The sequence below is a fragment of the Hylobates moloch genome, unplaced genomic scaffold, assembly GCF_009828535.3.
Source record: "Hylobates moloch isolate HMO894 unplaced genomic scaffold, HMol_V3 SCAFFOLD_14, whole genome shotgun sequence".
NCBI classification, from domain to species: domain Eukaryota; kingdom Metazoa; phylum Chordata; class Mammalia; order Primates; family Hylobatidae; genus Hylobates; species Hylobates moloch.
In genome coordinates, this window is record NW_026652289.1 from 83897133 (window position 1) to 83923742 (window position 26610).

Sequence of the window (26610 nt, forward strand, 5' to 3'; positions counted from 1 at the left end):
TTAACTTAAAAGACAAAAACAAAACAAAAATAATACCACAGCTGAAGATACAGAGTCCTATACAGAAATCACAGACAGGACAGACCATCGAAGGAAAACTTAAAAAGGCAGCACAGAGAAGGCAGGGAGGCCAGGCATGGTGGCTCATGCCTGTAATCCCAACACTTTGGGAGGCCAAGGCAGGCAGATCACCTGAGGTCAGGAGTTTGTGACTAGCCTGACCAACATGGTGAAACCTCATCTCTACTAAAAATATTAAAATTAGCCGGGCATGGTGGCGGGTGCTTGTAATCCCAGCTACTCAGGAGGCTGAGGCACGAGAATCGTTTGAACCTGGGAGGTGGAGGTTGCAGTGAGCTGAGATCTCACCACTGCACTCCAGCCTGGGCAACAGAGCAAGACTCCACCTCAAAAAAAAAAAAAAAAAAAAGGACAATCTGGGAAGCCTGGGTCAGGGGTCCTGGCTGGTAACCTACTTTGAATAGGTTTCTTGCAGGTAAAAGCTGTAGGGTTTTTCCAGAACTCAACAGCATGCATGTTCAAAGGGCTATCAATGTTGGGTTCTCCTAGCAGGCTCTGGATGGAGACCAGAATGGTCCTGATGCCATACAGTACAGACCACTTGTCCTTCCAGATATCCAGGCATATGTTACCCTGGGTGTCTATGTTGGGGTGTTAGCAGGGTGTGAGGAACTTCACTGTGGGCTCATTGTAAGGGTAGCCACTGGGGAACTCTCGCAAGAGCTTATACCTCAGGTCTTCATATACTGTGCCAGCTGCGCCATGGATGGTGCCTACCCATTTGAAAAGGTTGTCTGATTCAAGGAAAGCAGAAATCCCTTTGTCACCAGACATGATGAGGGTCATCAGCTCCTGCTGTAGTCTTTTGCCCAGAGGACTCTGGGCAGCACCCCCACTCAGCTCGGCTCTTTTATGGGTGGCGACCACACTAGTGGCGGCTGGGTTGTGGTCTTGGGAGACCACTTGGCTGCCTTCTCCTTCATTTTTGAAGAACAGTTTTGTTGGTTATAATATTCTTGGTTGACTAAAGTTTTTTTCTTCCAGCACTTTGAATATAACATCTCACTCCTTTCTAGCCTATAATGTTTCTGCTGAGAGATCAGCTGATAATCTTAGAGTAGCTCCCTTGTACATACAAGTGGCTTTTCTCTTACTATTTTCAAGACTCCGTCTTTATCCTTGACTTCTGATACATCAAACTGTCCTTGATAGTTTGATTACAATATGTCTCAGTGTGGGCATCTTTGGGTTCTTCTTAGTCAGCATCCTTCGAGCTTCTAGAATTTGGATGTCCATTTTCTTCCTCAGATTTGGAAGTTTGGGCCATTATTTCTTCAAATAAGCTCTCTGCCCTTTGCTCTCTTTCTTCTTTTTAACTCCTATAACATGTATATTGATAGGCTTGATGATTTTTATAAGTCCCTTATGCTTTCTTCACTTTTATTAATCATTTATTCTTTTTGTTCCTGTGACTTGATCATTTCAAATTATCTGTCTTCAACTTCACTGATTCTTTGTTCTGCTTGATCAAGTTGTCTATTGAATCCTTCTAGTGAATTTTATAATTCAGTTATTGCAATCTTCGGCTCTGGAATTTCTATTTGTTTTTTCTTCCTTAGTTTTTGTCTCTTTGATCATATTGTCACTTTGTTAATGCATTGTTTTCTGGATTTGTTTTTAGTTGTCTATCTGTGTACTCTTGTATCACACTGAAGTTCTTTAAGACAGTTATTTTGAATTCTTTTTCAGGTCATTAATTGATCTCTTTGTTTAAGGTCAGTTCCTGGATATTTATTTGGTTCCTTTGATTGGGCCATTTTCCCCTATTTCTTCACATGCCTTATTACTTTTTACTGAGATTTGTGCTTTTGAGAAACAGACAACTCTTCAGTCTTTATGCCCTGGCTTTATACGAGGAAAGATCTTCACTAGTCACTCAGCTAGGGATTCTGAGGGCCTCGCAAGCCTTTTCTGGGGGGATGCACCATGAAATACATCAGCTCCCCGTTTGCCTTCCACCATGATTGTATGCATCTTGAGGCCCTCACCAGAAGCAGATGCTAGCACCAAGCTTCTTGTACAGCTGCAGAACTCTGAGCCAATTAGATCTCCTTTCTTATTTATGTTTGTATATATATATATGTATTTTTAGAGACAGGGTCTCTCTATGTTGCCCAGGCTTGTCTCAGATTCCTGAGCACAAGTGATCTTCTAGCCTTGATCTCCCAAATTGGTAGGATCACAGATGTGAGCCACCACACCAAACCTAAATATTTTTTCATTATAAATTATTCATTCTTGAGTATTTCTTTATAGCAACACAAAAATGGACTAATACATAAATCCCGCTAGGAAAGCCATGGTAGCTTTTTACAAAAATTTTTGTAGAAAAAAATTTTGCTTATTGATTAAATTTATTTAGTACTATTTCTACTGTGTATGTTTCTGTAATTAATATTTTTTCAGTTAACTATCTTTCACAGTTTTGTGGTGTTGAGTCGTTCAGTATGTCCCCTACTTTTCATATTATTATTTGCGGGATTGATAGTGATGGTCCTCTTTCATTCTTGATGGTGTTATTTGTGTACTCTTTGTTTTTGTCCTTGAACACTGTTACTAAAGTATATCATCTCATTAATTTTTGCAAAGAAGCAACTTTCGGTTTGGTCGATTCCTTTAATTTATGTCTGTTTTCTATGTCATTAATTTCTGTTCTTGTCATCCCGGTGTCTTTCACTCTACTTTCTTTAGATTTAATATACTTTGTCTCTGATTTATTCAAATAGATATTTTGTTTTCCTAATTTCTTCAAAAAGATAATAGCTCTTTCAGCCTTTATTCTTTCTTTATATGTTTGAAGGCTAAAAAAATCCTCTAAAGTACAACTTTAGCTGCTTCCAACAAGATTTGATATACAGTATATGGAGAGCTTTTATGTAATTAAGTGCAAATTTTTAATTACAATTCTTCTTTCAACCTTGAGTTACTTAGAAGTAAAGCTCTGTCATAAGCTCTATTTTTCCTTTTCATATAGAGAGGTGGGTTTTAGTTAGTGTTTGCACAGTAAATCTTTTTTAGTCCTCTTATTCACAAGCTCCCTGTGTTGAATTGGCACTTTGTCATTTAAAAAAAGGTAAAGTTTTTTAGGTTTTTAATACACTTTAGCCAACTTTTTATTTTAATTGGATCATTTAACATTGTCTTAGTCCATTTTGTGCTGCTATAACAGAATACCAGAAAGCTGGGCGCAGTGGCTCATGCCTGTAATCCTAGCATTTTGGGAGGCTGAGGCAGGCAGATCACCTGAGGTCAGGAGTTCCAGACCAGCCTGACCAATATGATGAAACCCTGTCTCTACCAAAAATACAAAAATTAGCAGAGCGTGGTGGTATGCATCTGTAATCCCGGCTACTCGGGAGGCTGAGACAGGAGAATTGCTTGAACCTGGGAGATGGAGGTTGCAGCGAGCCGAGATCGTGCCATTGCACTCCAACCTGGGCAACAAGACTGAAACTCTGTTTTTAAAAAAAGAAAAAAAAAGACAGAATACCAGAGACTAGATAATTATTTTATTTTATTTTATTTTATTATTTTATTTTATTTTATTTGAGACAGAGTCTCACTCTGTCACCCAGGCTGAAGTGCAGTGGCACAATCTCAGCTCACTGCAACCTCTGCCTCCTGGGTTCAAGCAATTCTCATGCCTCAGCCTCCTGAGTAGCTGGGATTACAGGCACACACCACCAGGCCCGGCTAATTTTTGTATTTTTAGTAGAGATGGGGTTTCGCCATGTCGGCCAGGCTGTTCTTGAACTCTTGACCTCAAGTGATCCTCCTATCTCAGCCTCCCAAAGTGCTGGGGATTACAGCCATGAGCCACTGTGCCCGGCCTAGATTATTTATTTTAAAAAGAAATGTATTTCTCATAGTTCTGGAGGCTTGGAAGTCCAAGATCAAGGGGCCAGCATCTTGTGATTACCTTTTTGCTGCTTCATAATGTGGTAGAAGGCATCACATGGATGAGAGAGGGAGAAGGGGGCAAACCAAACTAATCCTTTTGTAACGAACCCACTTTCATGATAACTAATCATGATAATTATTCATAACATTGCCATTAATTCATGTATTAGGGCAGAGCACTACATGACCTAATCACCTCATAAAGGTTCCACCTCTCAATGCTTTACAATGGGGAGTAAGTTTTCAACGCATGAACTTTGAGGGACACATTCGAACTCTAGAAAACATATTAACAGTTCATGACAAAGCAAACATGCAACACACAAGTTAATGAAGTTTCTAATATATTTCAATTTAAAGCTTCCATCTTAATGGTGCTATTTGTCTCATTTGTTCTATGTTAATTTTTCTCTCTTTTCTTGATTCCTTTGAGAGTATTTTGGTCCATTTTTCCTTTCACTATTAAGTATGATATTTGATATGGGTGTTTTATAAATGCCTTTATCTAATTGAAGACGTTTCCTTGTTTTTAGTTTGGTAAGTGTTTTTGTCAAGAAAAGGTGTTGGAGTTTTTCAAATGATTTTTGAGATGTTCATGTGATTTTTAGTTTTTAATCTATTGTGTGATGTATTACATTAATTATTTTTAAATTGTTAAGTCAACCTTACATCTCTGCTGTAAATATCACTTGGTCATGGTGTATAATTCTTTTTATATATTGCTGAATTTGGTTTGCTGTTATTTTGTTTAGAATTTGTTATATTTGTATTCATAACAGATATTGCTCTGTAGTTTTCTTGTGATGTCTCATCTGGTATTCGTATAAGGATAATAATGGCTTCAGGAGGGTGGAGCCAAGATAGCCGAATAGGAACAACTCCAGTCTACAGCTCCCAGCATGAGCGACACAGAAGACAGGTGATTTCTGCATTTACAACTGAGGTACCGGGTTCATCTCACTGGGGAGTGCTGGACAGTGGGTGCAGTAGAGTGAGGGTAGCGCACCGTGCATGAGCCAAAGCAGGGCGAGGCATCGCCTCACCTGGGAAGTGCAAGGGGTCAGGGAATTCCGTTTCCTAGTCAAAGAAAGTGGTGACAGAAGGCACATAGAAAATTGGGTCACTCCCACCCTAATACTGCACTTTTCCAATGGGCTTAACAAACGGCACACCAGGAGATTATATCCCACACCTGGCTCAGAGGGTCTTATGCCCACGGAGCCTCACTCATTGCTACCACAGCAGTCTGAGATCAAATTGCAAGGTGGCAGTGAGACTGGGAGAGGGGAGCCCGCCATTGCTGAGGCTTGCATGGGTAAACAAAGCGGCTGGGAAGCTCGAACTTGGTGGAGCCCACCACAGCTCAAGGAGGCCTGCCTGCCTCTGTAGGCTGCACCTCTGGGGGCAAGGCACAGACAAACAAAAGGCAGCAGTAACCTTTGCAGACTTAAATGTCCCCGTCTGACAGCTTTGAAGAGAGTAGTGGTTCTCCCAGCATGCAGCTTGAGATCTGAGAACAGGCAGACTGCCTCCTCAAGTGGGTCCCTGACCCCCAAGTAGCCTAACTGGGGGCACCCCCCAGTAGGAGCAGACCGACACCTCACATGGCCGGGTACTTCTCTGAGACAAAAATTCCAGAGGAACGATCAGGCAGCAACATTTGCTGTTCAGCAATATTCGCTGTTCTGCAGCCTCTGCTGCTAATACCCAGGCAAACAGAGTCTGGAGTGGACCTCCAGCAAACTCCAACAGACCTGCAGCTGAGGGTCCTGACTGTTAGAAGGAAAACTAACAATCAGAAAGGACATCCACACCAAAAACCCATCTGTACGTCACCATCAGCAAAGATGAAATGTAGATAAAACCACAAAGATGGGGAAAAAACAGAGCAGAAAAACCGGAAACTCTAAAAATCAGAGTGCCTCTCCTCCTCCAAAAGAACACAGCTCCTCACCAGCAATGGAAAAAAGCTGGATGGAGAATGACTTTGACGAATTGAGAGAAGAAGGCTTCAGAAGATCAAACTAATCCGAGCTAAAGGAGGAAGTTCAAACCAATGACAAAGAAGTTAAAAACCTTGAAAAAAAAAATTAGACGAATGGCTAACTAGAATAACAAATGCAGAGAAGTCCTTAAAGGACCTGATGGAGCTGAAAACCATGGCACAAGAATTATGTGATGAATGCACAAGCCTCAGTAGCCGATGCGATCAACTGGAAGAAAGGGTGTCAGCGATGGAAGACAAAATGAATGAAATGAAGCGAGAACTGAAGTTTAGAGAAAAAAGAATATAAAAAGAAACGAACAAAGCCTCCAAGAAACATGGGACTATGTGAAAAGACCAAATCTACATCTGATTGGTGTACCTGAAAGTGACGGGGAGAATGGAACCAAGTTGGAAAACACTCTGCAGGATACTATCCAGGAGAACTTCCCCAATCTAGCAAGGCAAGCCAACATACAAATTCAGGAAATACAGAGAATGCCACAAATATATTCCTCAAGAAGAGCAACTCCAAGAAACATAATTGTCAGATTCACCAAAGTTGAAATGAAGGAAAAAATGTTAAGGGCAGCCAGTGAGAAAGGTCGGGTTACCCACAAAGGGAAGCCCATCAGACTAACAGCTGATCTCTTAGCAGAAACTCTGCAAGCCAGAAGTGAGTGGGGGCCAATATTCAACATTCTTAAAGAAAAGAATTTTCAACCCAGAATTTCATATCCACCAAACTAAGCTTCATAAATGAAGGAGAAATAAAATCCTTTACAGACAAGCAAATGCTGAGAGATTTTGTCGCCACCAGGCCTGCCCTAAAAGAGCTCCTAAAGGAAGCACCAAACATGGAAAGGAACAACCAGTACAGCCACTGCAAAAACATGCCAAATTGTAAAGACCATCGAGGCTAGGAAGAAACTGCATCAACTAACAAGCAAAATAACCAACTAACATCATAATGACAGGATCAAATTCACACATAACAATATTAACCTTCAATGTAAATGGGCTAACTGCTCCAATTAAAAGACACAGACTGGCAAATTGGATAAAGAGTCAATACCCCTCAGTGTGCTGTATTCAGGAAACCCATCTCATGTGCAGAGACACACATAGGCTCAAAATAAAGGGATGGAGGAAGATCTACCAAGCAAATGGAAAACTAAAAAAGGCAGGGGTTGCAATCTTAGTCTCGGATAAAACAGACTTTAAACCAACAAAGATCAAAAGAGACAAAGAAGGCCATTACATAATGGTAAAGGGATCAATTCAACAAGAAGAGCTAACTATCCTAAATATATATGCACCCAATACAGGAGCACCCAGATTCATAAAGCAAGTCCTTAGTGACCTACGAAGAGACTTAGACTCCCACACAATAATAATGGGAGACTTTAACACCCCACTGTCAACATTAGACAGATCAATGAGACAGAAAGTTAACTAGGATATCCAGGAATTGAACTCAGCTCTGCACCAAGCAGACCTAATAGACATCTACAGAACTCTCCACCCCAAATCAATAGAATATACATTTTTTTCAGCACCACACCACACCTATTCCAAAATGGACCACATAGTTGGAAGTAAAGCTCTCCTCAGCAAATGTAAAAGAACAGAAATTATAACAAACTGTCTCTCAGACCACAGTGCAATCAAACTAGAACTCAGGATTAAGAAACTCACTCAAAACCGCTCAACTACATGGAAACTGCACAACCTGCTCCTGAATGACTACTGGGTACATAATGAAATGAAGGCAGAAATAAAGATGTTCTTTGAAACCAATGAGAACAAAGACACAACATACCAGAATCTCTGGGACACATTCAAAGCACTGTGTAGAGGGAAATTTATAGCACTAAATGCCCACAAGAGAAAGCAGGAAAGATCTAAAATTGACACCCTAACATCACAATTAAAAGAACTAGAGAAGCAAGAGCAAACACATTCAAAAGCTAGCAGAAGGTAAGAAATAACTAAGATCAGAGCAGAACTGAAGGAAATAGAGACACAAAAAACCCTTCAAAAAATCAGTGAATCCAGGAGCTGGTTTTTTGAAAAGATCAACAAAATCGATAGACTGCTAGCAAGACTAATAAAGAAGAAAAGAGAGAAGAATCAAACAGATGTAATAAAAAATGACAAAGGGGATATCACCACCAATCCCATAGAAATACAAACTACCATCGGAGAATACTATAAACACCTCTACGCAAATAAACTAGAAAATCTAGAAGAAATGGATAAATTCCTCGACACATACACCCTCCCAAGACTAAATCAGGAAGAAGTTGAACCTCTGAATAGACCAGTAACAGGCTCTGAAATTGAGGCAATAATTAATAGCTTACCAACCAAAAAAAGTCCAGGACCAGATGGATTCACAGCCGAATTCTACCAGAGGTACAAGGAGGAGCTGGTACCATTCCTTCTGAAACTATTCCAATCAATAGAAAAAGGGGGAATCCTCCCTAACTCATTTTATGAGGCCAGTATCATCCTGATACCAAAGCCTGGCAGAGACACAACAAAAAAAGAGAATTTTAGACCAATATCCTTGATGAACATTGATGCAAAAATCCTCAATAAAATACTGGGAAACTGAATCCAGCAGCACATCAAAAAGCTTATCCAACATGATCAAATGGGCTTCATCCCTGGGATGCAAGGCTGTTTCAACATATGCAAATCAATACACGTAATCCAGCATATAAACAGAACCAGAGACAAAAACCACATGATTATCTCAATAGATGCAGAGAAGGCCTTTGATAAAATTCAACAGCGCTTCATGCTAAAAACTCTCAATAAATTAGGTATTGATTGGACATATCTCAAAATAATAAGAGCTATCTATGACAGACCCACAGCCAATATCATACTGAATGGACAAAAACTGGAAGCATTCCCTTTAAAACTGGCACAAGACAGGGATGCCCTCTCTCACCACTCCTATTCAACATAGTGTTGGAAGTTCTGGCCAGGGCAATAAGGCAGGAGAAGGAAATAAAGGGCATTCAATTAGGAAAAGAGGAAGTCAAATTGTCCCTGTTTGCAGATGACATGATTGTATATCTAGAAAACCCCATTGTCTCAGCCCAAAATCTCCTTAAGCTCATAAGCAACTTCAGCAAAGTCTCAGGATACAAAATCAATGTGCAAAAATCACAAGCATTCTTATACACCAATAACAGACAGAGAGCCAAATCATGAATGAACTCCCATTCACAATTGCTTCAAAGAGAATAAAATACCTAGGAATCCAACTTACAAGGGATGTGAAGGACCTCTTCAAGGAGAACTACAAACCACTGCTCAATGAAATAAAAGAGGATACAAACAAATGGAAGAACATTCCATGCTCATGGGTAGGAAGAATCAATATCATGAAAATGGCCATACTGCCCAAGGTAATTTATAGATTCAGTGTCATCCCCACCAAGCTACCAATGACTTTCTTCACAGAATTGGAAAAAACTACTTTAAAGTTCATATGGAACCAAAAAAGAGTCTGCATTGCCAAGTCAATCCTAAGCCAAAAGAACAAAGCTGGAGGCATCACACTACCTGACTTCAAATTATACTACAAGGCTACAGTAACCAAAACAGCATGGTACTGGTACCAAAACAGAGATATAGACCAATGGAACAGAACAGAGCCCTCAGAAATAATGCCACATATCTACAACCATCTGATCTTTGACAAACCTGACAAAAAGACGCAATGGGGAAAGGATTCCCTATTTAGTAAATGGTGCTGGAAAAACTGGCTAGCCATATGTAGAAAGCTGAAACTGGATCCCTTCCTTACACCTTATACAAAAATTAACTCAAGATGGATTAAAGACTTACATATTAGACCTAAAACCATAAAAACCCTAGAAGAAAACCTAGGCAATACTATTCAGGACATAGGCATGGGCAAGGACTTCACGTCTAAAACACCAAAAGCAATGGCAACAAAAGCCAAAATTGACAAATGGGATCTAATTAAACTAAAGAGCTTCTGCACAGCAAAATAAAGTACCATCAGAGTGAACAGGCAACCTACAGAATGGGAGAAAATTTTTGCAACCTACTCATCTGACAAAGGGCTAATATCCAGAATCTACAATGAACTCAAAGAAATTTACAAGAAAAAAAAACAAACAATCCCATCAACAAGTGGGCGAAGGATATGAACAGATGCTTCTCAAAAGAAGACATTTATGCAGCCAAAAAACACATGAAAAAATGCTCATCATCACTGGCCATCAGAGAAATGCAAATCAAAACCACAATGAGATGCCATCTCACACCAGTTAGAATGGTGATCATTAAAAAGTCAGGAAACAACAGGTGCTGGAGAGGATGTGGAGAAATAGGAACACTTGTACACTGTTGGTGGGACTGTAAACTAGTTTGACCATTGTGGAAGTCAGTGTGGCGATTCCTCAGGGATCTAGGACTAGAAATACCATTTGACCCAGCCATCCCATTACTGGGTATATACCCAAAGGACTATAAATCATGCTGCTGTAAAGACACGTGCACAAGTATGTTTATTGTGGCACTATTCACAATAGCAAAGACTTGGAACCCACCCAAATGTCCAACAACGATAGACTGTATTAAGAAAATGTGGCACATATACGCCATGGAATACTATGCAGCCATAAAAAAATAGTGAGTTCATGTCCATTGTAGGGACATGGATGAAACTGGAAACCATCATTCTCAGCAAACTGTCGCAAGGACAAAAAACCAAACACTGTATGTTCTCACTGATAGGTGGGAATTGAACAAAGAGAACACATGGACACAGGAAAGGGAACATCACACACCGGGGACTGTTGTGGGGTGGGGGAAGGTGGGGAGGGACAGCATTAGGAGATATACCTAATGCTAAATGACGAGTTAATGGGTGCAGCACACCAACATGGCACATGTATACATATGTAACAAACCTGCACGTTGTGCACATGTACCCTAAAACTTAAAGTATAATAATAATAAAATTAAAAAAAATAATAATAATAATGGCTTCATAATGAGTTGGAGAGTGCTGCCGCACCTTTTTTTAATGTGAGATATTGGCATTAGTTCTCCTTTAAATGCTTGGTAGAATTCAGTGATGAAGTATTCTGGGCCTAAGATTTTCTTAGTGGGTAGTTTTTGATTACTTTGCTTCTTATAGGTATATTCAGATTGTCCATCTCATGTGTAATCAGTTTTGGTAGTTTGTATCTTTCTAGAAATTTGTCAGTTTTATCTAATTTGTTGTTACCTAACTTGTTGGCATACAATTGTTCACAGCATTTCTTTAAAATCCCTTTTCCTTCTGTAAAGTGAGTAGTAATGTCTCCTCTTTCATTTCTGATTCTAGTAATTTGAGCCCTCTTTTTTTTCTTGTTCAACCTAGAAACTGAAAATTTCAACCTAAAAATTAAATATTTATCAATTTTGTAGATGTTTTTTAAAAACCAGCTTTTGATTTTATCAATTTTTTCTATTTTTATTGTCCATCTATTGTTTTTTATTGTCTATTTCAATGATTTCTATTCTAATCTTTATTATTTTCTTCCTTTGGCTTGCTTTGGGTTTAGTTTCCAGTCTCTTAAGGTGAAAGGTTAGAGTATTGATTTAAGATCTTTTTTCTTTCTTAACATAGGTATTTACAGCTATAAAGTTCCCTCTAAGCACTGCTTTACTTGCATTCCATTACTTTGGGGATGTTGTATCTTCATTTTCACTCACATCAATCTATTTTCTGACTTCCCTTTTTATTTTTTCTTTGTCCTATTTGTTATTCAGGAGTGTTTTGTAAAATTTCCACATATCTCTGAGTTTACAAAATTATTTTCCTGCTATAAATTTCTAATTTCATTCCATTGTGGTCAGAGAACATATTTTGTATTATTTCAATTCTTTTAAATTTATTGAGGTATGCTTTATGGTTTAGCATATGGTCTATCCTGGAGAATGTTCTATGTACACTTGAGAAGAGTATGCATTTTGTCATAATTCAGTGGAATGTTCTGTCTTAGCTCATTTGTGTTGCTATAAAGGAATACCTGAGGCTGGATGATTTATAAAGAAAAGAGTTTTATTTAGCTCATGATTCTGCAGGCTTTACAAGAAACATGGTACCAACATCTACTTCTGGTGAGGGCTATAGGCTGCTTTCACTCATGGACTCATGGCAGAAGGCAAAGAGGAGCGGACGTGTGCAGAGATCACATGGCAAGAGAATGGAAGCAACAGAGAGGGGAGGAAGGGAAGTGCCAGATTATTTCAAACAACTAGCTCCCAGGGGAACTAATAGAATGAGAACTCACTCATTAATATGAGGATAGCACCAAGACATTCATGAAAGATATACCTCCATGACCCAAGTGCCTCCCATTGAGTCCCTACCTCCAACATTGCAGATCACATTTCAACATGAGATTTGGAGGGGCCAAATATCCAAACCATAGCATGTTCTATAGTTGTCTGTTAGGTGTAGTTGGTTTATAGTGTCATTCAAATCTTCTTCTACTTCTTTATTGATCTTCTGTTTAATCATTCTATCATTGAGAGAGGATATTGAAATGTCTATTTATTTCTTCATTTCTGTCAGTTTTTTCCATGTATTGGTGCTCTGTTATTAGCTGAATATATAACTGGTATATATTCCTGACGGGTTAATCCTTTTACTGTTATAAAATATTCCCACTGATGTCCAGCAACATATTTTGTTTTAAAGTATATTTTGTCTATTACTGTAGCCACTCCAGCTTTCCTATGGTTGCTGTTTTCATGACATATCTTTTTCCATCCTTTTACTGTTAATCTATTCGTATCTTTGAATTAAAAGTGTCTTTCTTGCAGACAACATACAGTAAGTAGAAGCATGTTTTTTGTAATTCAGTATGACAATTTTTGCCTTTTGAGGATTGTTTAATTCACTCTCGCATTTGATATTATCAATATAATTAGATTTATGTCTATTTTATTTTGATCTTACATATGTCCTGTGTTTTTTCTGTTCTTCCATTGCTGCTTTATTGCTTTTTCTGCATTAAGTAAATATTTTCTAATGTAGTATTTTAATTTCATTAGGATTTTTTCCCACTATATTTTTATGTCATTTTTCAGTGGTTGCTCTAGGTCCTACCATATATATTTAACTGATCATAATCACCTTGAGACTTAAACTAGTTTAATTCCAATGATCTATTAAGAACACTACTCCTATACAGCCCTGTTCCATTTCCCCCATTTCTGTGGTATTATTTTTATATGCATTGCATCTATTAATTTTACAAACTCAATGATACGTTGTTATAATCATTTTCTTAGCCCATTACATGTTTACTCCCACTTACCTCCTTTGTGATGTTATTGGCAGATATATTTCACATATATGTTATAGGCTCAACAATGCATGATATATATATTATTCTATATAATTGTTTTTAAAATAAGTATGAGACAAAAGAGAAAATATGCATTTATAGTGTCTTTTTAAACGACAGTAACTTCCACTGATACTCTTTGTTTCTGTGGAACAAATTCTGTGGTTTCATATTACCATTTAAGGTAACTTGCTTTCAACCTGAAGAATTTTTTTTAGTATTTCTTGAAGGCAGGCCTAATAGCAACAAATTCTCTGGGTTTTTGTTTTGTTTTGTTTTTTAACCTAGGAATTTCTTTATTTTGCGTTCATTTTTCAAACATAGCTGTGATATATATAAATTCTTCCTTGATGATATTTTCTTTGAACACTTCAAATATGTTATTTCACTGCCTTCTGACCTGTGTTTTGTTATGAAAAGTCAGCCGCTAATGAATTTGGGGTTCTCTTTTAAGTGATAAGTCATTTTTCTCTTGCTGCATTTAAGATTGTTTCTTGTCTTTGGTTTTCACCAGGATGTTTTTGTTTGTAAATCTTTTCTAATTTATCCTGTTTGGAGTTGATTGACCTTTCTGAATGAGTAGGTTGTTGTTTTCAATAAATTTGAGAAGTTTTCTGCCATTATTTCTTTGAATATTTTTTTCTCCTTTCTCTCCTCTCCTTCTGGTACATGGTTATGTATATGTTGTTATGTTTAATGGTGTCCCACATATCTCTGAGGCTGGTTTTTTTTTTCCATTCATTTTCTCTCTGTTCTTCAACTTGAATAATGAGCTGACTGTGGTATTGTTAGCACTCTCTTTCTGTCTCTGGCCACATCCAGATGTGAAACCACTAATTGCTCAATGATTGTTCTTTTGTTTTCAAGAGTGCCCTGGGGCATTGATGCCTCTACAGAGACATCCAACCAAATTGTGATTCCTTTGAAGGAACCGTTTCTGAGGTCTAAGCTTCATATTTTTCCCCAGGAACTCAGAAGTGCTCCTCCCAACTGTCTTGTTCCTCAGTTCTGTCCTGAAAACTATCCAGCCTGGTTTAGGCTTTCTCTTCATAAATTCATGAATCTCCTTTCAGATGCCTTTCACTACAACTTGCACTGTTCTCTAGAGGCCCTTGGGTTTAAACTTCTCCACGTTCTGTTGCACAAGAAGTCAATTCCAATGAGAAGAGATTGGAAGCTATCTGTTTTATGGCCTTTGTCTCCAATCAGGCAAAATTTTTAAGAAGAAATCTCGAGCTGGAGGTGTGGAACATGATAAGTTTTTCTTTCGGTGACACCTAAACATGTAGAAGTTCCTCTTCCTCTTTGCTTTTTAAAGTGGTGATTTCAAAATTTTTAATTGCAGTTGTGCATGACTAGTAGCAAACCAATTAATTTTTGTTTATTAAACTTGTATCCTTGTATCCTAGCTAAACTCTTTTATTAATTCTAGACGTTTTTTTTTTTTATAGTGTTTCTTTTTGGACTTTTCTGCATGTACAATCATGTCATCTGTAACTAGAGGCAAATTATTCCTTTACAAACTACGATATTTTATGTCTTGTCTTGCCATGTTACTCTGGTGTTTTAGCCCATTCAGGCTGCAGTAACAAATTACCATAGACCGGATAACTTACAAACAACAGAAATTTATTGCTCACACTTCTGATAATTAGAAAGTCTAAGATCAAGGTGCTAGCACATTTGGTGTCTGGCAAAAGCTCCTTTTTTTCAAAGATGGCAGCTTCTAGCTGTGTTCTCACATGGTGAAAGAAGCAAACAAGCTCCCTTGAGCCTTTTTTATAAGGGCACTAATCCCACTGAGGAGAGGGGAAAGCTTCATTACTTAATCCCCTCCCAAAGGTCTCTTAACATAATTACATTGGGGAATTCAGTTTCAATATATAACTTCCTGGGAGACACTAACATTTAGACCATAGCAGCTAGCTATGATTTCCAGCACAATGTTGAATAGGAGTAGTAAAAGAGGACATCCTTGACTTGTGTCTGATCCTTGGGTAGACATATTGAGTCTTTCACAACCAAGTATGATGCTAGCTTTGGTTTTTTGTACCTACCTGTTTTCATATAAAGAAATGTCCTATTTATTCCAAATAGATTGAGCGTTTGGATTGAGAGTTTGTTTTTTCATCATAAATAGATTGTGAATACTGTAAAGTACTATTTATACTTCTATTGAGATAATCATATGGTTTTCTTTTTTTAAAAATTTTTGTTTGGGCCAGGCACGGTGGCTCATGCTTGTAATCCTAGCACTTTGGGAGGCCAAGGTGGGTGGATCACAAGATCAGGAGATGGAGACCATCCTGGTTAACACAGTAAAACCCCGTCTCTACTAAAAATACAAAAAAAAAAAAAATTAACCGGGTGTGGTGGCAGGTGCCTGTAAGTCCCAGCTACTCAGAAGCCTGAGGCAGGAGAATGGCGTGAACCTGGGAGGCGGAGCTTGCAGTGAGCCAAGATTGCGCCACTGCATTCCAGCCTGGGCAACAGAGCGAGACTCTGTCTCAAAAAAAAAGAAAAAAAATGTGCTGGTATGGTAAGTTACATTGATTGAATTTCAAATGTTGATTGAGCCTTGCATTCATGGGATAAACACACTAGATTGTAATATATTGTTGACTTTATAGCAGCATCAACTGAAACAGAAAAAAAAAGATTTATATATTGCTGGATTAATATGTTAATTTATATTGATGATTTTTGCATCTATAATCGTGAGGGATAACAGCTTGTAGTTTTCTTCATCTCATTGGAATACTGGACTGATAAGATGAGTTCTATTTTCTGGAAGAGACTGTGTAAAATTGGTATTATTTCTGCCTTAAATGTTTTTAGAACTAACCTGCAAACACATCTGGGCATGGCATTCTCTATATAAAAAGCTTTTAACCATAAAATCAATTTCTTTATAGAAAGAAGACTGGTTTTTTTCTTCAGTGAGTTTTGATTGTATCTTTTAAGGAATTGATCCATTTTACTCTGCTTATTTGAAGCATTTTCACATTATCTTTTTAATGTCTATAGGGGTCTGTAATGATGTCCACTGTTTTATTCCTGATACTGGTCAGTATGGCCAGAGATCTACAGTCTAATTGTGTATTTGTTCATTTTTCACTTCAGTTTGATTCACTTTTAGTTTATGTATTTCGATCTCTGTTGTTAGGCATATACATGTTTAGGATTGTTGTGGCTTTTTGGAAAACTGACTCATTATTACATTACGTCTTCCTTTATCTCTGATGATATTTCTCATTCTGAATTCTACTTTGATGTTATAGGGGTGTGTGTCTGTGTATATGTGTGTGTGTGTGTGTTGGTTGGTGTTTACTGTCTGCATGGTATATCTTTTTCCATCTTTTTAGTTTAACTCATTTATATCTTTATATTTAAAGCAGGTTTCTTGTTGACAATATACAATTTGGATTGCCTTTTTATTCTGCCACTTGGTCTCTGTTTTTTAATTTATGCGTTTAGTCCCCCTCAATTTAAATTGATTATTGATAGATTTTGATTAAAATCTTTCATCTTGCTACCTGTTTTCTTTTTGGTCCCTCTGTACTTTTTTATCTTTCCTTTTTTTAATGCAGTCTTTTGGGTTGCTGAAGACTTTTTATTGTTCAATTTGATACCCATTATTACCTTATTATTTATAACTCTTTTTTATACTTTTGGCAGTTTTCCTAGGTTTTATAATATGCATATTTTATTAATCAGTCTACCTCCCAATATTATTCCATTTCACATGTAGTATAAGGAGCTTATTGTTATATTTTCAATTATTTCCTCCATCCTTTCTGCTATTGTCACACATTTTACTTTTCCATATGCTATAAACATATGATACATTGATCTTATAGTTTGCTTGAGACCGTTGTCTTTTAGAGCAATTAAAATTAAGAAAATTTTTAAATAGACTTTATTTTATGTATATTTGCTTCATTTCCAGAATGCTTTATGTTTTTCTGTAAATTCAAGTTTCTGTTGGTATCATATTTTTTTCTGCCTGAAGAAATTCCTTTAATGTTTCTTATATTGCAAGGCTGCTAGTAGCAAATTTTCTCAGTTTTTATTTATCTGAGAAAGTATGTCTTCTTCATTTTTTAAAGATATTTTGCTGAATATAGAATGCTGGGATGACAGTTTCGTCTTTCTGTAGTTTAAACATGTCACTTTATTGTAATCTGGCTTGCATGGCTTCTGAGGTGAAGTGCACTGCAATTCTCATCTTTGTTTCTCTGTATGTAATGTATCCTTTTTCTCTGGCTGTCTTCAGGGTCTTTTCTTTGTCTTTTGTTTTTGGAAACTTGAATATGATATACGTAAGTGTGGTTTCTCTCTTCCGTCTTTCCTTCTTCCTCCCTTTTCTTCCTCCTTTCTCTCTCTCTTTCTTTCCTGCTTGGTGTTATCTAAGCTTCTTGAATCTATGGCTTGGTGTCTGTCATTATTTTAGGAAAAATTCCCAGCCAACATTTCTGAAATATTTCTTCCCCCATTCTCTTTCTCTTCTCCTCTTGGGATTCGTATAATGTGTATATTGCATCATTTGGTATTGTCCCACAGCTCTTAGATGAACTGGTTTGTTTTGTTTGTTTGTTTGTTTTTTGGAGTTTTTTTGAGATAGAGTCCTGCTCTGTTGCCCAGGCTGGAGTGCAATGGCACAATTTTGACTCACTGTGAACTCCACCTCCTGGGTTCAAGAAATTCTCCCACCTCAGCTTCCCAAGTAGCTGAGATTACAGGCATGCACCATCACGCCCAGCAAATTTTTGTATTTTTAGTAGAAACAGGATTTCACCATGTTGGCCAGGCTGGTCTGGAACTCCTGACCTCAGGTGATCCACACACCTCAGGCTCCCAAAGTGCTGGGATTACAAGCATGAGCCACCATGCCTGGCTGGTTTGTTTTTTTTTTTTAAACTGTTTGTTGCTCTTTGTTTTTCTATTGACTTATCTTCAAGTTCATGTTGATTCTTATCTTCACTGTGTCTAGTCTACTGATGAGCCAGTCAAAGGCATTTTTCATCTCTCTCACTGTGGTTTTCATTTCTAGTATCACCAGTTGATTCTTTCATACAGTTTCCACCTCTCTGCTGAATTATCCACCTGATCTTGTATGTTACCAGCTTTTCCTTTAGAGTCTTTAACACACTAATCATTACAATTTTAAGTTCCCTGTCTGATAATTCCAACATCTCTTGCTTTCTCATATGGCTCAGAGTTTTTGTTTAAAAACAAACATTTAACAGTAGTGACAGAGGTAAATAATTTTCATACTTGGAAATGAGCACAACTTTCCTTCTAGGTCTTTAATGTGGGGGTTCTATTAATCTAGTCAGGAGTTGAGTTTGATTTGAAATTTAACATTGCAATGGTTATTCTCATTATATAACAGACTTAAAATTCTAGTGTTACCTTGTGTTTAGAATGGGGGCTATTTTGCTAGAATTTTAACTTCCCTTTCTCATAAGGATGACACTGTTGGCACTCCTCCATCCCCACATTTTAAGTATTTTCCCATGGATGGTGAGGGACAGGGGGAGGGATAGGGGAGAAGTGACCTGTACCACCAGGAACAGGAAGCTTTCTCAAGAGTTTCCTTGGTCTTCTCTGTGACTACCTGGTGAGAATTCATTTTTTAACTTCATATGTGCAATTTATATATTATATGCAACATATGAAAGCTATTAATTGCTCTATTAATTTTATAACCTGCTGTCTTGCAGAATTCTTTTATTTTTTTGAGGTGGTTTTATCAACTATTTTACAACTTTGCTCTCTAGGGTTTTCCAGATGTACATTTTGTCATCTGCAAACAGAGCTAGTTCTTCTTTTTCAAGTTTTATGCCTCCAGTTCTTTTCTCTTACCTGATTGCATTGGTTAATATATTAAGTAATAATAGAGCTAAGAAAATGTTTGCCTTGTTCCTAACCTTAGTAGGAATGTCTCTAGTGTTTCCTCATTAAATAAATCAGTGATTTTAGCACAAAGTATATACATAGTTTATCATGATAAGGATGTATCCATTCATTTTTTCAAGACTATAAGTACAAATGGGTGTGAAATGTTTCCAAAGGCTTTATTGGTCTCTGTAGAGAGAGTCAAATAATTTTTTCTCCTTCAACTTATTAATGTGGTTCATTTTATTGTATATTTCTTATTATTGGATCATCTTTGAGTTCCTGGTATGGAGTTGCTTTTCACTGCAATATTGATTTATTTCTGTAGTTTGGGGAAGTCTTTATTTTTCTTTTTCTTGATTTTCACTTTCTTGTGACCAGAGTATTTCTCAAGTGTATGTATTTCCCCAGAGTGAGTTCATGGGTGGTTAACTTTTCAAATCTTTTCTTATACATAAAACATTATTTTTGCTTTCATGATTAATAGTTCAGCTTACTGTATCATTTTTGAGACAAGACAGTTTTCCCTCCTTCAATTTCTCCTTAGCACATCCTGCTTCTGAGCTTGTTTCTCTGCCCATGACCTGTGCCACCCCTTCCCCTTATCTTTCTCATAGTTAATGGCAAAATGCCCAGGTATTGATCCTTTCTCTTCTTTTCACTTCTTTTTTATAGAGAAGAGGTCTCCCTGTGTTGCCCAGGCTGGTCTTGAACTCCTGGGTTCAAGCAATCCTCCCGCCTCAGCCTCTCAAAATAATGGGATTACAGGTGTCAGCTACCACACCCAGCTATCTTTTCTCAATCATCCTATCAAATAACTTGAGAAAGTTTTAATTTAAAAACTGTTCCTCCTTGTTTAGCTATGGGAAATTATTCCCCCAACATTTATTTATTTCCCCCTGTAGTAGACAAAATAATGGTGCACCAAAGGTGTCACATCCTAATCCCTCGAACCTATGAATATGTTATCTTACATGGAAAAAGGGACTTTGCAGATGTCATTTGAAATCTTGAAATGGGGAGATTTTTCTGTATTATCCCAGGGAGCCCAATGTAATCACAAGAGTCTTCATAAGAGGGAGGTGAGAGGGCCAAAGTCAGAGAAGATGATGTGACAGCAGAAGCAGAGGAGATGGTGGTGCAATGATGGAGGTAGGAGTCAGAGTCAGAGGGAGATATCTAAAGAGGATACACTGCTGGCCTTGAAAATTGATGGGTCTACAAACCAAAGAATGCAGGCAGCCTCTAAAAGTTGGGAAAGACAAGGAACTAGTTTGTCCCTTAGAGCCTCCAGAAGGAATGCAGTCCTGCTGACACCTTGATTTTAGGACTTCTGGCCATTATAGCTGTAAGAGAATAAATTTATGTTGTTGCGAGCCATTAAGTGTGTGGCTATTGGTTACCAGCTGGTTATTGCAAGCCATTAAATGTGTGGTTATTGGTTACCAATTGGTTATTGGTTACACTGCACTTCCCTTCATTCTTATTTTTTTCTGTTCATTCTTTCTGAACTCCTAGCAGACACATTTTATGTCTCACTCTGTCACCCAGGCTGAAACGCAGTGGCGCAATCTTGCCAGGGTTGGTTATAAACAGCAGAAAGGCAGCCTCTGCCTCCCGGGTTCAAGCGATTCTCCTGCCTCAGCCTCCTGAGTAGCAGGGATTACAGGTGCCTATTGCCTCACGTGGCTAATTTTTGTATTTTTAGTAGAGATGGGGTTTCGCCATGTTGGCCAGGCTGGTCTCAAACTCCTGACCTCAGGTGATCTGCCTGCCTTGGCCTCCCAAAGTGCTGAGATTATAGGTGTAAGCCACTGTGCCAGGCCTACCAGACACATTTTGATACCCTGGATTGATGCTATGCATCTCTTACCTGCCCTGTCAGACTCTTCATCTTTTTGTCTTCTTGCCCTACAGTCTGGGAAGTTTCTTTAACTTTACTTTCCTATCCTCCTCCTGATTTGTTTTTAATTTTTATCATCACATTTTTAATGTCTCAACTTTTTTGATTCCGATTTGTCCTTTCTCTAGTTTCCTGTTCTTGTTTTGTGAATGCAATATCTCTTCAAACATCTCTTGAGATGTTAATTATGACTCTTTTATTCTATTCCTTGCCTTTAGTATCTATTTCTTCCAGGGACAACTGTTACTTTTGTTCCTCTTGGTCCTTCTGTCTTGTGACTGTTTTCCTTGGTTGCCTGTTATGTACACAGATGAAAGATAAGACTGATGCATACGGATAGCTGCCAAGGGTTCCCTTTGTGGTTCCGGCGTCTGTTTACTCAGCAGGCCTCTCCCCTTCCTGGGAAGGCTGGCTTGACTGATTTCTGCTTAGTCGGGTGAGTCATACCTCGCAGCCCTCACCAGAGGGTACCCAGCTTCCTCATCTCTACAGAAAGACCAAGCTAACGAAGGGTTTACTCCAGCAGATACTAACCCTCCTCCTAAGTTCACTTCAATTTCCTAGCAAGATGATTACAACACAGTCACACAGCCAGGGTTGGTTATAAACAGCAGAAATTCATTTATCACAGTTCCAGAAACTGGAAAGTCTAAAATTAAGGCGCCAGCAGATTTGGCAACTGGTGAAGTCCTCGTCCTGGTTCGTAGACTGCAGTCTTCTTGCTGTGGCCTCACCTGGCAGAAGAGGAGAGATGGTTCTCCAGGCTCTTTTCTTTTTCCTTCTTTTTTTTTGAGACAAAGTCTCGTTCTGTCGCCCAGACTGGAGTGCAGTGGCGCAATCTCTGCTCACTGCAACCTCCGCCTCCTGGATTCATGCAATTCTCCTGCCTCAGCCTCCCAAGTAGCTGTGATTACAGGCGCCCGCCACCATGCAGGCTCTTGTTTTCTAAGGGCACTAATCTCACTCATGACGGCTCTGCTCTCATGACCTAGTCACCTCCCAAACGTTCCTCCTCCTAATACCATCACACTGGGGTGAAACTCAACTTATGAGTTTTGGGGGCACATGGTTCCATCTACAGCATAAGCATATCATTGGTTTTAGCCTATTGCAAAACAGTACTCTTAGCCTCTTTGAGGCATGGTGGAGCCTGGGATTAGAGCAAAGAGCTCCCCCGCACTGTTCCACGCACAATCTCTCCATCCATACCCCTGAGTGAAGACCCTAGACTCCACTCTTCCCAAACTGCGGACCCTAACCTTGCAGCCTTTCAGTGTCAGAAGTTTGTTCCTTCCAGTGGGTTCGTGGTCTCGCTGGCCACAAGAATGAAGCCCCGGACCTTCACAGTGAGTGTTACAGTTCTTAAAGGTGGCAGGGACCCAAAGAGTAAGCAGCAGCAAGATTTATTGCCAACAGCAAAAGAACCAAGATCCCACAGCAGGGATGGGAACCCAGTGGGTTGCTGGCTGCTGGCTGGGGTGTGGCCAGCTTTTATTCCCTTATTTGTCCCCGCCCATGTCCTGCTGATTGGTCCATTTTACAAAGTGCTGATTGGTCTGATTAGTCCACTTTACAGAGCACTGATTGGTCCACTTTACAGTGTGCTGATTGGTCCATTTTACAGAGCACTGATTGGTCCATTTTAGAAACCTCTAGCTAGCTACAGAGGGCTGATTGGTGCGTTTTACAATCCTAGCTACGGAGTACTGATTGGTGCATTTTACAATCCTTTTGTAAGACAGAAAAGTTCTCCAAGTCCCCACCCGACCAAGAAGTCCAGCTGGCTTCACTTCTCATTTCCAGCTGGTAGAGGTACCCTTCTACCCAAGCCTCCTCCCTTCTACCTTCCTCCCTGCCAGTGCCCTCTGCTTTGGTTTGTAAACCAACACCATCATGCCTGTTTTTTATTTTCTGGAAGTCCATGATAGCCACAGGCCCACTGGTAACTTGCCTGTGCCCCCACTCTCTTTCTCAGCTCTGCTTGGCTTATGCTACTTGGCCATGTCCAGGGAGTTCGGAGAGGAGAGGGAAGCAAACGGGGTGTTCAGTCTGCTCTGTGGGCACCTATGCTGACACGCTTAGTTACCACTGTACTTGTGGTAACATGCCAGTGTGTAGGAGGAGTCCTCTCCCTGATAAGGACAGAGCCATCCCACAGATGAACTGCCTTAGCGCAGCTGGCGCTCCAGTCTGGGATCACTTATAACCGGCTAACCTTTTTCATGAGGAACATAATTGGCTGTAAACTCTCTGAGGGTGGTGAATCAGTTAGGACTATCTCTGACTATGGGTTGAAAAAATCCTAACATAATAGTGGCTTAAGCAAGAGAGCAGTTTACTCAATGTGGGAGGCAGGAAGTCTAGATCTGTTACAGGGGCTACACTGTGTTGGGGACTCAGGTTCCATCTATCCAGTGCTCATTATCCTTGCGTGGCTTTAAATACTCTTGTGTGACTTCCATTCCCACGATGACCCATGGTCCAATGTGACTGCTGCAGCTCCTGCCATCATGTCCACACTTCAGCCAGCAGGAAGAGGAAAGGGGAGGAAGGGCTCATCCACTCACTTACAAGTTACTTCCTGGGATAGAAGTTGTTCATGACACTACTGCACACCCCATCAGCCAGAACTGGTCCAGATAGCCACCAATCCAGAATTGGTCCAGATGCTGAGCTAAAAATCAAGGGTTTCATTATTAAAGATGGGAACATGTATGGGCCTCTAAAGGAGCCCCAGCCAACAGCATATCTCTTTTGTGATTTTACTCCCCCATCTAGAGACAAGAATTCTGGAGTCATGATTCATCGATTATTTGCCAGTCACCCAGTTTCACTGTAGCCTTTGACTTGAACTATGTTGCCCAGAGTTATCCAGACCAGAGCAAAAGATCTTGCCCCAAAACTGCTTCACAGTAGAAAAGACACTAAAAGAATGAGGGGAATCAGCAGACATACCTATACTCAAACATTTGGGGGATCAAGATAGACTGACAGTTGGAATTGGCAATCGAGCCGCATTGAGAGAGCAAATGGGAAGCAGCTTGTGTTCCCCAGGCCTGGACTAGCATGCCCTTCCTGGCATCCATTTTTCCTGCTGGGTCCCAAGGGACCTGGCCCTGTGCGTCAGTTCTGCGGCTGCAAGGGATGCTAGCGAGGCTGCTTACGAAAGAAGAAAACAGTTCATGAGTCCCATTGCCCGTCCCTCTAAGGCAAACACTTTTAAAAGTATTTTTTTCCCACATTTTGTAAGACCCATATACTGCTGTTGGCTGAGCCAGAATAGCCTACACATCCCAGGGGAAAGAGGACCTTCTCTGACGGAAACAAGTCTAGACTAATGAGCCGCAGAACTAAGTGTCTGGTGATAAGCTGAGAACACTGAGCCTGCCTCCCCAGGCTCCACCTGGGGCTCTGTGCAGCAGCTGCTGCTGGAGACAGCTCCTCCGCTCCTGGCGGTGGGACGGCGGGGCAGCCCTGGTCCCAGTGCTGCTAACAGCCAGTTGGACCTGAGCACAAGACCCTGCACCAGAGCGGGGGCATTCAGGCTCTGTGGACTTCCTGAGTGTCTTCTCCACATTGAGCCATCACATGTTTCCTGAATGGAACTCTCTCTCTGGGCCTTTGTCACTGGGACCACTTGGGAACCCTCTGACTGAGTCTCAGCCCAGCCTCATCTCCACGCCATCTAAGGTGCCCCAAGCACACTGCTTTCATCTCCCACCCCTAGAGGTGCCCCTGTGGGGCAGGGTCCCCAGCTGAGAGCTCCTTCCAACCTCCCCTCCTCATCTAAACCTCATCCTCCTTTCAGAGGCTGGCGGGGGCACATCTTCTCCCAGAGGGCTCTCCATCCAGGAAGGCCATGGACCTACCCAGGGTCAAGAGGCAAGGGAGCAGCAGAGCCTGGAGCTGAACCCGCATCTGTGGCTCCCAGGCCCGGCCCCCACAGCCCTTCTTTGGGCCCCCTGACAGCCTCGCTCAGAGGTTGTGTCCTGGACATGTGGCGTCTCCCCTACTGGGGTGGACATTGGTACTGCTCACCCGGACCCCACTTCTCCTCGGGCACGCTCTGCATTCTGCGAAGTGGATGGCAGCAGGATCTGCTTCCAAACGTGCTCTTCTGACATGGAGATTCTGGCAATTCTGCTGAGAGGTGGGGTTTCCTTTCTTCCTCTTGACTCTAGGCATGCTTGCGTGCCACTCCAGGTAAGTGATGCTATGTGGCTTCTGAGGCTGGGTCACAAATGGTGAGACAGTGTCTGCTGGTTCTCTTGGGACTGCCCTTGGAGACTCAGCCCTCATGCTGAAGTGGGCCATGCAGCCACAGGACAGCTAGAGACCTTGGAGCTGGACTGCTGAGTTCAGGTCCCTGCACCAGTGTGGCCTTGGGCAAGTACTGCATCTCTGAACCTCAGTTTCCCCATTTGTAAAATGGGCATAATATAGTCTTTCCCACTGAGTGTTATTAAGAGGATCAAATTCCCACATGAAGGGCCCAGCCCAGCCCCACACACCAGGTGGCCCCCACTCAATGCTGGTTCCTGCTCCACAGCACAGGCTCTCACCCCTAGCACAGGCCCTGTGACCAGAGGGCGGGATGCAAGCCTTAGGCATACCCTTGACCCCTGCTCCCCTCAGAGCAGGCAGCCCACTATCCACTTCACCCCTACCTGTGCCTTGCCCTGACTCAAGCCAGCTGGGATGTTACATCCCCCAGGGGACAAAAAGCAGGCCCAAGGGACCCTGGGCAGGTGGGCAAGGACTTCTTGAAAAGAGCATAACTTTGCAGTCTAGAAGATTTTGTCTCGGCCAGGTACGGTGGCTCACACCTGTAATCCTAGCACTTTGGGAGGCTGAGGTGGGTGGATCACCTGAGGTCAGGAGTTCGAGACCAGCCTGGGCAACATGGTGAAACCCTGTCTCTACTAAAAATATAAAGTTAGCTGGGCATGGTGGCGCATGCCTGTAATCCCAGCTACTTGGTAGGCTGAGGCAGGAGAATAGCTTGCATCCGGGAGGCAGAGGTTGCAGTGAGCCAAGATTGTGCCATTGCACTCTAGCCTGGGCAACAAAAGCGAAACTCCATCTCAAAAAAAAAAAAAAATTGTTTCTTCATCTATCGACAGGACACATTGCAGCACCTGCCTCAGAAGGTCACCTGGTGACATCAAAAAGATGATAGTGATGCGACGCTTCAGGTGCTCAAACCCAAATCTCGGGGTCAGCTCATCTTGCCCCTCTCTCCCACATGTCACAGCCATCGCATCCAGCCAGCCAGACCTTCACAGGCAGTCACCCAGCACAATTGACTCTGGTCCGAGGAATTGTCCCTTCTCTCCTGGATCTGCCCTCTGCCTGGTCTCTCGGCTTCCACCCCCTCCCTCGACCCTCCTCCAACCTCCTCCACCTTCCACACAGCAGAGTGATCTGAGTAAAACCCGAAACCCAAG

General features: G+C 40.6%; 1 pseudogene; it reads right to left on the reverse strand.

Annotated features, from left to right (window-relative positions):
• Nucleotides 1–451: 451 nt before the first annotated feature.
• Nucleotides 452–25235, reverse strand: LOC116481598 (ubiquitin-conjugating enzyme E2 C-like; annotated as a pseudogene).
• Between the last annotated feature and the right edge of the window lie 1375 nt (nt 25236–26610).